This window comes from Apium graveolens, chromosome 3, assembly GCF_009905375.1.
Source record: "Apium graveolens cultivar Ventura chromosome 3, ASM990537v1, whole genome shotgun sequence".
Lineage (NCBI taxonomy): Eukaryota > Viridiplantae > Streptophyta > Magnoliopsida > Apiales > Apiaceae > Apium > Apium graveolens.
Window position 1 is genome coordinate 257,144,964 of NC_133649.1, and position 13,816 is coordinate 257,158,779.

The window sequence follows — 13,816 nt, forward strand, 5'->3', positions numbered from 1 at the left end:
TCTAACATTCTAAAATTTATAATAGCTAAATATAATTTTATTACCTCTTTACTAATTTCCTCGTATTATTTACTCTGACATCTCCAAATTCCTTCAACTGGGATCTCTCCACTTTCGTTGTCTATTAAGAGATATTCACTTTTGTCCTCATTTGATACTGAAATTCACATAATAATTATTTATTGATAAAAATAATTACACGATATTTCCCGTATGTTACATCCTTCCCTCCTTAAAATGATTCTGTCCTCAGAATCATACTAAGGATCAAATAACGATATATTCAAGTATTTCACTTCCACTTTCTTAGGTTGATCCCTTAATCTTACAACTTTTCATAACTTTTACTCGCAGCATCACTTATTACTTAACAGCTTATCATCATACCTTAATTTCCTTGAATCACAATCAAGTAGAGAAAATTTACTAACCTAGGGGCATCACCCGCATATTCTAACCCATATTATCATTTATTTTGGTTCCAAGGAGTTTTCATACGAAACTAACTGCAATGTTCTCCCTTGGTGTCCAGTTACAAATAACGCCTATTCTTTTCCCTTATGTCATATTATCAGAAAGTCGTCTTGTATCATATTCTTGGAGTAACTTGAATCCCTTGGGCTTATGATGTTTATCCAAATTCCTATCTTTTAGTTCTGCCTTACTTAATATTCGTTTATCTAGGAGTGGATATATACTATTCTGGTTTGACATAATTCACCGTATTCTAAATATTCCAGTCAAATTTATAATCAATTAGTGTTGATCATTTACAATCAATTCCTGCATCTGATGACGTATCACCATTTTTTTCAAGCAGCAACTAAACCACTTATTGGACAAACTGTTCATTAATAAAAGAGAATGACTAGGTTTGGGATAACCTATTAATAATGATTCAATTGATGCTTTCCCCCATTTTCTTTTCATGTCGGGTCACTAGATATTTCTTTTAGCCCTCGGTACTTAATCCTATTCCTGGGATGCATTCCCTATCTCAATTTATAAATGTTTCATCAAATTCTTCAATTTACTTCTGTCCAAAAATATTAGATTAAGTAATAATATCGATCAATTCCCAATCAATACTTGAATCTGATAACGCACCACAATCTCCTTGTAGCAATTATCAACTTATTCCTCAGGTAAAGTATTCGTTAATAAAAGAATGGTTGGGTTTAGTTAACCTATCCTTAATAATTTATATAACACTTGCTTCATCTCTGGTTTTCAAGTGATTCTCTATATCGCTCCTTAACGAGCTATACTCATTTTGAAAAGGTTACGGTAATAGGTTCACCCTCTGATGCTGGCTTTGACTCTTCAATAATTATGAAATTTACTTACATGTCTTTCTATTTCCATTCTTATGCCATGTCAATCCATACCTTCGTTTAATTTCCATATCTAATCGTAGTCCTAGAATGAATTTTCTATCTCCAAATATAGGCATTTCACTCCATTCCTTACCTTAGCTCTGACATCCTGACATTCATAACTTATTTATATCCTGGATATTCTTATAAAATTCTTTATTATCCTTTTGATTCCACTTCCCTTTCTAGTTAAGTTCTCCATTCTCATGACTCATTGTCTCTTCTTAATATAAGCGATTCCTTCTTTTTAATTGTATTGATTTGGTTATTATTAGATAAGCCATTCTGTGGCTAATACTGGAATAAAAGCTTTCTATAATTATTTGAATTCTTGTCGACCGAACAATCAAAACCCATTATCAGCTACTTCCTTAACCTTACTTACACAATCACTAATCGCACAACATTTTTAATCCACTCTAACTATTCTCTGTCACATCTTTGGCTTCTTCGCACTGAAGATATGTTTCAAATTATTGAGGTCTATGCCCGCTATACATCTTCTCTCCTGCATAATCAAAGAATCTACTTCTTTAGATCACATGCCAACATTGTCAGCTTATATCATACATCAAATACTTGTATTCGCGAGTTCTCCAGTATTTTGAAATAATTCTCGTTACATTATCATTCTATATTGATATACCTCCAAATTTCTTTAATAAAACTTTATTGCAGATGATAGAATTTCTTTAATCATCTAACAACATCTATATTGGCGTAGTTTCCAATTTCTTCTTTATTCAACCTCTCTTCTTCATTCTCTTCCTTCCTTCTCTTGGTTTTTATCTTGATCCTTGAGTTCTTGAAAACATTCTTCTCACTCGCATTTACAAAAAACGTTTTAATTCTCTTATCTATTACAAAGGCACATTTATCTAAATAAAGCCTCGCACCCTTGCAGTAACATCGCGCTAACTCCACTAAACTTTTGAATTCTACTGGATTCCACTGGATTCCTTACTTCCTCCAAATTTCTCATTGCTTTGATTTCGGATCTGGAAATCACATCAGAATTTGACTTAATCTAATTGGAATCGAATTCCATCTAACTGATCATAAGTTGGTAAAATTAACCAATTAACTCTTTTAATTGATCAATCGAACCAAGTGATGGCTAGCTAAATGAAATCAGAGACCAATTATATAAAGTCAGTTTGGCTATATTTGTACTCAAGATGGCAAGTCTTTCATACTATATGGCATACAACACATGATTAGGTGGCGTCCCACCCGACTCTTCGTCATTTCGACAAAACGTCACATCATAACACTGCTTGTCTCGATTAGAAAGCAATATTTTGAAAAAAGAAATAATTTGAAATGGATACAATAAATTTTCTTCCCTTCTTGTCTCATATATTTATCACTGAAAGAAGCTCGCGCGTATTCAAGAATCAAGAAAAGTATATGCAATCGTTGAAAAGAATGACATTGTTGGTCGCCATCTATGCTTCACTTATGCGTACTTTCAGGGCTCATTCAAATAACAGATTACAGATCCACGTGAGATGATAGATTCAGAATATCCTCTGGAAATACCTTTAACATTTTAACAATTTGGGCATAATTATCTTCTCGTTAGATTTGCCGTCATAACTTCTTACTTCATCCCTGCCATGTAAGTCTTGTATTTTTAGAGTCGTGCTTCCATGTTTGATATTTTAATAATTCGACCATAATCACGTTCTTACAGAATTTATAATCATAATTTCTAATTTATTCTATGCCGTGTAGCGTAATCATTGATCATGCAACACCTCGACTCCGTCGATAGGAATATTATTCTTCTTCAATCATTTGGAAGATTCCTCCATTTTCTTCAATCATCCTTGAGCTTATTTTGGGTCAACGAACCCATTTTAAACTTTAATAGTTCCATAAATTGGATAAATAATGTTCCTGCATGTTGATTCGATTGTTGATACTATTAAACAAGGTTTGCACTCTTCTTCCGAGAAAATTTTAAACTTCTCCGTATTAGCGGGTCTGCTTAGCCCTCTGAACTAACAATACTGAGTTCAATCAAGTATTCTTCCGGGTAATCTAATACTTATAACAACAAGAACTCAAGTAGTAATTTGACAACCAAATTTTAAAACTCATTTTGTATAAAGATCTTTTTAGAAACTCTGTTAAGAAAGTCTTTTTATGAAAACTTTGTTTTAGAATTTTAAAAAATCGCACATCTGGTCGTCCTTACTATATGAGTTGGTTGCTGTTCTCTTCAGTCACAACAAGGTACTTAATTGAAGAAATGACCACCTAAGGGTTCATCCACTTCAATATCTCTTCTGCTTTTTATTGACTGCATTTCGCCTTCACTAGTCACTGAGAACTTCATTTACCGTTGTATACTACTTCATTCATAACTCTAACTCCAATGCTAACATCTGGTACTATCTTTGATATTTTTATCATCGTCCTTGATGTCGTAGTTCCAACCGATTGACGCAATTTGACGTCTTGTCCGTACATAAGGTCGTATCTTCTTGTTAACCTTAAATATAACTAATAAGGTCGATATGTTGTTACATATTAAATTCTCAATGATCAGAAGAAGCTCAGGATCTGGCTGTTCAGATGTCATCGGGATCTGATGTACCGTCAGGATTTGGTATGTCATCAGCATTTGTATGACATCAGTATTTGAAGACAGCCAGCATTAGAGAATTTGTTTTGTTCCTTATAATGTGGAGCAGATATCTGTTACGTCTGAGTTATAGGACTTTATCTGTTTAGTTTAAGATATGTATCAGTTTCAGTTAGTTTTTGATAATGCATATCTTAGATTAATCTGTTGTAGCTGTGTAGTATATAAACACAGTTTAGGTCATCATTTAGTGAACAACACTCGAGGATCATTCGACCTAGCAGCTCTCAAGAACATCAGTATTTCTTAAGAGGATTTTGTAACAGTTTTTATCAGATATATAAAAAGTTGTTATATTTTATTACTTGTTTGAAACATTTATACAATTGTATCCAACCCCCCTTAAATAATTGTATCTTTATGGGAAACAATTGGTATCAGAGCACACTGATAAATTTACAATCAGAAACGATCTAAACATATATCTGAACAAGTATGAAAGCATTAAAATTCCCATTCTGAAAAGGACTGAATATCCAACATGGAAGGTGAAGATGCTCATGTACCTGGAAGCTACAAATCTAGATTATCTAGACGTAATCAATGATGGACCCTTCATGCCAACAAAACTGGTGCCTGCAACTCCTACTGTTGCTGAACACTATCAACTAAAGGAGAAGACATAATGGACACCAGAAGAGAAAGTAGCTGTGCTGAAAGATACAAAGGTAAGAAACATTTTGCATAACAGTCTTGATTCTGTGATGTCAAACAGGGTCATAGCATACAAGACTGCCAAAGAAATCTGGGATGCTTTTGAAACTCAATGTCAAGGAACCATGGCCATCAAGAAGAACAGAAGGGCTGTTCTGATTCAAGAATATGAACACTTTGAGGCCAAGCCTGATGAAAGTCTCACTGACATCTATGACAGATTTCTGACTCTGCTAACAATCTGTCTTTGGTGGGAAAGGTGTATGATCGAGAGGATTCAAACACCAAGTTTTTGAGAGCTTTGAGTGAAGAATGGGAGACTCAGACTTCAATCATACGACATCAGTATGATCTGGACATAATTACTCTGGATGAAGTCTATGACATGCTGAGAACTCATGATTTGGAGGTTCGGCAAATGAGAGAGAGGAAAAACAACAAAGGGAAATCTGTTGATTTGAAAGTAAATGATAAAGCTTGAAAAGAAAAGTCTGTTGGAGCTGTACGAAAGAAGAACAATTTACCAGAATCAGATACTGATGATTCATCATCAAATCCTGATGATGATACTGATTCTGAAACTGATGAGAACATGACAGATTATGATGTCATGCAAATGGCCGCATTGCTGGTTAAGGGCTTCAGGAGAATGCAATTCAGGAAGTCTAGGAATAACAGAAGCTTCAGGAAGAAGTTCACTGGAGGTGAAAAGAAGTCAACTGGGAGAAAAGATGGAAAGGACTCTAAAGCTGGGAAGCTAGACAGGACAAAGATCAAGTGCTATAACTGTGATGAACCCGGTCACTTTGTCCTCAGAGTGCAAGAAAACAAAGCATGATAAAGGGAAGAGAAAAGCCCTGATCACTTCAAGCAAGAATTGGATGGACTCCTCTGACTTTGAAGATGAAAACACATGCTATGCATTAATGGCCAGTCTTGATGATCCTGCTGCTTCTGAGCCTAAGGTACAAACTCTTTTTCTTCTCTTTTGATACTGAAAATATATCTGAATTGAAATCTATTCTTAAATCTTTGCATGGTAGTTATAAGAATAAGTCTTTAGAAAATGATAGACTTATAACTGAAATTAAGACGTTGAAATCTAGTGATTAGTTAGAGTCTGACTTAATTCATCAGATATATTTGAAGAAAGAATGTGAGAGAGCTAAACATACAGTTAATATTCTTGAGTCTAGATACAGTATGTTAGAAAAGGATCTAGAAAATGAGAGAAAAACCCTTAAAGCCTGGACTGATTCAGGTAAAAAGGTTCATGAGATGATCTCAAAGAAAATCTGGAAAGAATGCCTAGGCTATAAAGATGGAATTAAGGATGTTGACACTGAAAATAAAATTTCTCTTAAAACTTCTGTTAAGTTTATTTCATCAGAAGCTGATGAACCCAAATCCACTTTTGAAAATGGTTCAACATCAGTATCACAAGAAAAACCGGTAAATGATAAAACTCAAAGAAAGAAAAGCAAGGAAACCATTAAGTCTATTAAGAAAGAAAAGAACATAGGACTTTTGTCAGCAAGACAATTGAAAAAGAAAATATCCTGAGGTTACTGACAAACCTCAAGTAAAGAGTCCTAAAAGAAACAAGAATGGTAAGCAAGGTATTTCTAAGGATTCAAATTACAAGGTTTTTCCCAATGCTCCTAGGAAAACTTGTTTTAACTGTGGAAATACTAATCATCTTGCTATTGATTGCAGGAGGAATAAGAAAAGGAAAACTGTTATTCCTGAGTCTGATGATAGGGGTAGATCAGTATTTTATAAACCACAAAATCCTTGTTTTCATTGTGGTAGTAGTTGGCATTCGATTTATACTTGTAGTTCTTATCACAAGTTGTATCACAATTACTATGAACCTTTGCCTAAGTTTAATAAAGTTGCTTGCGTGATTAATTCTGCTGGTTTTACTAAACTTGCTTCTGACAAGACAAATCCTGACAAAAGAAAGAATGTCAAAAGTACTCCTGACACACAAAGGCTTAAGTTGTTCAAAAAGAGGGCCCAACAAGTGTGGGTCCTTAAAAATCCTTCTAATTAATTATTCTTCTGATTGCAGGGTAACAAGAAAAATACACTTGTCTTGGATAGTGGATGTTCAGGACACATGAATGGAAATAAATCCCTGCTGTCAGAATTTGAGAAAAAGGCTGGCCCAGATGTATCTTTTGGAGATGGAAATGTAGGACATACTCTGGGATATGGCAACTTGATAATTTGAAAGGTAGAAATAGAGAATGTAGCTTTGGTGGAAGGACTGAAGCATAATCTTCTGAGTATCAGTCAAATCACTGACATAAGTTATCATGTTGTATTCTATGACTCACACTGCGAAGTTGTTCATAACAAGTCAAAGAAAATTGTCTTGATAGGATACAGAAATGGTAAAATTTATGAAGCAAGGCTACATGAAAGTCTTGAAAAGGAAGCTACTTGCCTTATCTCTAAGGCATCAGTAGATGAGAGCTGGAACTGGCATAAGAAGCTCTAACATCTCAATTTCAACTCAATCAATGAACTTGCCAAGAAGGAGCTTGTAAGAGGATTTCCAAACATGCTATACTCAAGTGATGGTCTTTGTGATGCTTGCCAAAAGTCTAAACAAAGAAGAGTGTCTTTCAAAAGAAAAACAGAATTCTCTATCTCTGAGCCATATCACATGCTGCACCCGGACCTTTTTGGACCAGTGAACATAATGTCCATCAACAAGAAAAGGTACACACTTGTAATTGTTGATGATTTCACTAGATATACATGGGTCTATTTTCTACACAGGAAAGATGAAGCTCCAGAAATTCTTCTGGACCACATAAGGCAAATTGAAAATGGATCTACTCACAAAGTGAAAGTCCTGAGAAGTGATAATGGCACTGAATTCAAGAACTCAAAGATGGAGAAATTCTGCAAGTACAAAGGTATAGAGCAACAATTTTAAGTACCTGGTACACCTCAGTAAAATGGTGTTGTTGAGAGGAAAAACAGAACCTTAATTGAAGCTGGCAGAACTCTGCTAGAAGAAGCAAAACTACCCACTTACTTCTGGGCTGAAGCAGTAAATACAACATGTTATACTCAGAATGTCACTCTGATAAATAGACATGGTGTTACTCCTTATCAAATGCTAAAAGAAAAGAAGCCCAATCTCAAACATCTTCATGTATTTGGATGTAAATGCTTTGTTTTGAGAACTCATACTGATCAGCTTGGAAAGTTTGAATCAAAGGCTGATGAAGGAATATTTGTTGGATACTCACCATCAAAAGCTAACAGAGTGTTCAATCTAAGAACACACACTGTAGTAGTCTCCATCAATGTATCTTTTGATGATAAGAAGATTCCTGGTTTTAAAGAAGACACTCATGAAAGTTTAATCTTTGCAAATGAAAAGGCATTGCTGGAATCTGGATCAAACTCTAATGAACTGTCAAATCCTGATGATCCAAATCCTGACACTCCTTCAGATTCTGAAGATAATCATTGTGCTAATGAGCCTGAACGAGTTGAGGGGGAACAACAACAAAGATCAGCTGATGATACCAACACTGAAGAATCATCTCAAAGTTCTTCTCAATCCTAATGCTGATTCAACATCAGAAGAACATGAGTCAAGTCCCAATAATTCATTAGGAAATAACCTAACAGATTCAGGGGGAGCCTCAAATGCATTTGATGAGGCATACAATTCAGGGGGAGCATCTAGTTCCAGAAGAATACTTCCCAGTGCCAGAAAATAGACTAAGGATCATACTCCTAATCTGATCATTGGAAATCCTGATGATGGTGTAAAGACAAGAAGTGCAACTCAGAATGAACGTTTATATCATAATCTACTTTTAAAAGAAGAGCCAAAGAAAGTAGAAGATGCACTCAAGGATGCAGATTGGGTCATGGCTATGCAAGAAGAACTGAATAAGTTCGAAAGAAATGAAGTATGGAAGCTGGTGCCTAGACCTAAGAACAGGTCAATTGTGGGCATAAAGTGGGTCTTTAGAAATAAGCCTGATTCTGATGGAACAATCATCAGAAACAAGGCAAGATTGGTAGCAAAAGGATATTCCCAACAGGAAGGTATTGACTATGATGAGACATTTGCTCTTAGATTGGAAGCAATCAGAATCTTCTTAGCATATGCTGCTCACAAGAAGTTCAAAGTCTTCCAGATGGATGTCAAGAGTACATTTCTCAATGGAGAACTTGAAGAAGAAGTCTATGTTGAACAACCACCAGGATTTGTGGATCCTAAACATCTTGACTATATTTACAGACTTGATAAAGCACTCTATGGACTAAAGCAAGCACCTAGAGAATGGTATGAAACCCTTGCTCAGTTTCTACTTGAAAGTGGATTCAAAAGAGGTACAATAGATAAAACCCTGTTTTATCTGAATAAAGGTAAATATTTGCTTTTAGTTCAAATTTATGTTGATGATATCATTTTTGGATCAACTAATCAAACACTATGTAATAAGTTTTCAAAGTTGATGCAATCAAGATATCAAATGAGTATGATGGGAGAGATGGGTTACTTCTTAGGCTTGAAGATTAAACATACTGATAATGGCATCTATATTAACCAGTCCAAGTACACAAGAAATCTACTAAAGAGGTTTAATATGCAAGAAAGTACAACTGCAAGTACTCCTATGACAACTGCTACAAAACTTGATCCAAATGAAGGTACAATAGTTGATGTGACAACTTACAGAGGTATGATTGGATCTCTGTTATACCTAATTGCTCGTAGGCCAGACATTATATTTGCCACTTATTTGTGTGCAAGATTTTAGGCAAATCCAAGGGAGCCACATCTAATTACAGTAAAAAGAATTTTCAGATAGCTCAAGGGTAATGTTTCTCTTGGAGTTTGGTATGCAAGAGAAGCTGATTTTGCATTATATGGTTATTCATATGCTGATTTTGCTGGATGCAAAATAGACAGGAAAAGTACATCAGGAAGCTGTTAGTTCTTGGGAGGCAGATTAGTCTCATGGTTCATCAAGAAGCAGAAATCTATTTCTACTTCAACTGATGAGGCTAAATATATTGCAGCTGGGAGTTGCTGTGCTCAGTTGTTATGGATGAGAAATCAGCTCATGCACTATGGATTATCATTCTCAAAAATTCCTATTTATTGTGATAATCAAAGTGCTATTGCTATGACAGGAAATCCGGTGCAACACTCTCTTACAAAGCACATCAGTATCAGATATCACTTTATAAGAGAGCATGTCATGGAGGGAACCATAGAGCTTCATTTTGTTTCCTACTGAACAACAGTTGGCTGATATCTTCACAAAGCCATTACCTGAAGCAACATTTACAAAGCTTGTGAATGAACTTGGTATGGTTAATTGGGACAAGTAAATTTTCATTTTATCTATTTGATCAAATCCTAATGTATATTGATCAAATCCTGATATGTCCTAAATGCTGTGATTTTCGGATATTAGGCCAGAAATATTTGATGTATTATATTTTATATGCATGATAAATTAAGTGAATTTATTTGATAATTGTGCATATCCGAATAAATATATCACTGTCATCATTACACATTGGTTTACGGAGACGTGCCTTAAAAAGAAATCTTTTGGTTAAAGTCTTAAGTTAACTCTAGAGTTAATTTTTTTTACCGAACCCTAGAGTCCCTCTCTATTACCAACTCTTTGGTTATTTAAACCAACACTCATCAGACTTCTCATTATTCTGAAACATAAACTCTCTAAATCTCTATCCCTTATCATATTTTTCTATTAAAAACATGAGCTTCTTCAACATGTTCTTTGATTATCTGACATTTATAGTCGAGTTTTGTTGCGATGAGTGGGAACAGGAGTGGCACATCTCTGCCATTCCTTATGAGATTTGGAGCTGGGTTCCACAAGATATCTATACTGATCTCTTGATTTTCCGGAGGGACTACTATCGCCATCTGGTTCGTATGGAAGAAGATCGTTTGGAAGCCATCTATTAGCAAGAACAAATTATTCGTCTTGCTGTGCTCTTTGTTGAAGACAGGAAGAAAAGGCTCTGAACATCCATCCCTCCTTTGGACTTCCTGACTTATCTCTCTTTCCCCCCTTCTCATTATCATCAGCTTTGTCAGGCTTCTTAGACCAAGGCTGTTGATGTTCACCATCTTAGACTAGGATTATCTTGTAATCTTTTGCATGTAATCTAAAAATTTCATGAAATGTACTCTTTTGATATATTAATGAAATTTCCTTTTGCAAGATTTAGTCTTTGCTTATCTCGAATTATATGCATGTGAATGTTTTCATTGAAGCCTGCTAATCCTTACTTCATCTACTTGAACTGTATTTCTTGATGAATGTTTTGATTAAAATTGTGGTTGCTAATAATTTATGATGCTTGGACAAACAATTGTTGAATTTGAATCGACATATCCTGAGTTAGTCAAATCCTGACAGAAGAAAGGTCTCAAATGCTGATGATAGGTCAGCACGTTCTAATTCAGATTATTAGTGGTAATCAATCTCTGAGTAAGATTTATTGTTACAATTAAGTGTCTCACTTAATTAGTGATTAATGGTAGATTATTAGATAAATAAATTTCTATGGTTGTGTCTTGATATAACTATATGTATTTTGTATTTACTTCCGCAATTCCCTCCACCAGTTAAACTCAATTACTCAGTAATTGTTTCCTGCTCGAAGTCAAATTTGCTAAGTTTCCTCATTCATGCGAGTGTGTTAAACCTATCTCTGACTAGTGAAGCTATAAAACCAGAAGAAATTCTGTGACACAATTCCTCATACACTTAGTTTCACTGAGAAAATCTCACGCTTACTCTCTCTCACAAGCTATTCACATCATGACAACGTCTGAAGTTTCACCAATCTTCAGTCAAACCACAATCATTCATGGAAACACATTTGGCACTGACAATTACTTAGCTCTACTTACACATCAACAACTACCATCATCTTTTCATGATATTCAGGATTTTCTCCTTCTATGTCCAATTGGGTATGCTCTCACAAATCCTGTTAAGGTGTCATACATGGATGTAATGCAGGTCTGGAACACAGCTGTGGTAAATCCAACACATACTGGCTTTTTTTTTGAGTATAAGGACCAGAGATATGAAGTCGATGCTGACATTCTGCTTCAAGCCCTGAGATTGCCTACTCTTGATGGTGCTCCTAATACTCATACCAATGAGCAGCTGTTTGATATGCTAAGGACTTTAGGCTATCAAGGAGAAATCACAACAATTGGAAAACTGGTTAGGACTAAACTGAAAAGAGATTGGAATTTTTTCTTTGACTGCATCAGTAGATGTTTCTTGAATAAGACAACTAACTTTGATGCTCTTCCATCCACTTCCCTGAGAATTGATTACTCTCTTCTTAACTCTGGTAATTTTGATTATGGTAATACTATATTACAGTTCGTAATTGCTAGGATAGCAGATGCTTCAGGAGTAATAGGGTAAACTAGATTTTTACAACTGATTTTCACTTATCTATGCCCTAATGATATTTTTGATAATGATGAATTACTCCCTGTTTTTCAAATTTCCGAGAAAGCAATCACTGATCATATCAAAAGGGATGAAAAGAATAAAATTTCAGGACCACCCTTTCTTCCTAGAGAGGTCAGATAATTTCTGTTGAGAAATAGACCTACTCCTACACAAGTGCCTGCAAATCCTGATGCTGGCACCTCTGTCACAGTTCCTGATGCTAAGACTCAAGAAATCACCCATCTTATTTCTAACCCAAGCATTTCTTCTTCCAAACAACATACACAAAAAGCCTCTAAATTAGCCTCCTCTGCTGTCTCTCAAAAGACATCAGTTGTAACAAAGAAAAGGCTGTTTAAGAAATCTGTCACATCTGGACAGAAAGCTAAACAAGTCTCTCTGAGTGAGAGTGAGAAGAAAGAAGACTGTTTTCCATTCAGGAAAAGAAGACTGATCATTCAAGAAGATTCTGAATCAGATGATCAGATGCCAATAAGGTCCCTGTCAAAAATCAAGAAGTCCATTGATCAAAATCCTGATGACTTGACTGACACTACTGGAATCAAGGAGCCAACTACTGATGCTAGTGCTCTGCTTGACAAGCTTCCAGTAATTGAAGCAACTGCTGAAAACAAGAAAACTGTAAAGAGCCAGTTGAAAAGAAGAAGTGAAGAAGTAGTTGGATATATCAGAAAGAAGAAGAAGACTCAGCCTCTTGATAAGGATGTTAGTACACAAGAACCTAGGTCTCAAAGGGATTTAACAACTGCAATACATCCAGTCACACAAGAACCATCTTATCAAAGGGAAGATGCAGAAACTGAGGCTACACAAATCATTGTTAATATTGCTCAGAGTGATCTTCTTGCAGACTCTATTCAACTACTTCAGGAAAAGCAAACTCATCAGGAGATACTGTCACGAGTGGATGCAATCATTGATGATCCTATTTTTGAGAAGAGCACACAAGAACCTTCACCAAGCATTGCTGAAGCAGCTCACCTGTCTCAGACTCCACAAGAACCATCAATTTAAAGTACTGATGCTGGTCTTTCAACTTCTCCTGATAGATCAAATCCTGATGATACATCAGCTCCTACTGAGAATCATCCTTCAACTGCACTAGCTACAATTGATGATCCATTACTAGTTGCTAGTTTAAAAAAGCATCCTGATGTGCTATTCGTTACTCCGCTTTCATCACTTCCACTTGAGGAATCACCTTCAGGTATTGCTAACTTCTCATATATTCTCATGTTTGTATGATTATAAATAGTCTTTTTGGAGGTTACCTCTATTTATATGACAAGCATACAACTCTTCTCAGCCATCTCTTATTTCTTTGCTATATGTGTGATTGAGCCTTTCTGTGAGACTGTGTGAAAATAATAAAAAAAGGAGAGAAAAATATTTTAAGTGGCAGTCTCCTGTACTGGCAAAAGGAGAGGTAGTTTTGAGACAAAAATCTTATAAGTTTTTCTTTACTTATAAAGTTTCTTTTGTGAGAATAATATTACTCTTAAAAGTAATATATTGTGTGAGAAGTGATGAGATCACATGAAAAGAACAGAGAGATTTAGGTGTTACTATGTTTCTGTTTTAGGATCACATCAGCCACATGCATCTCT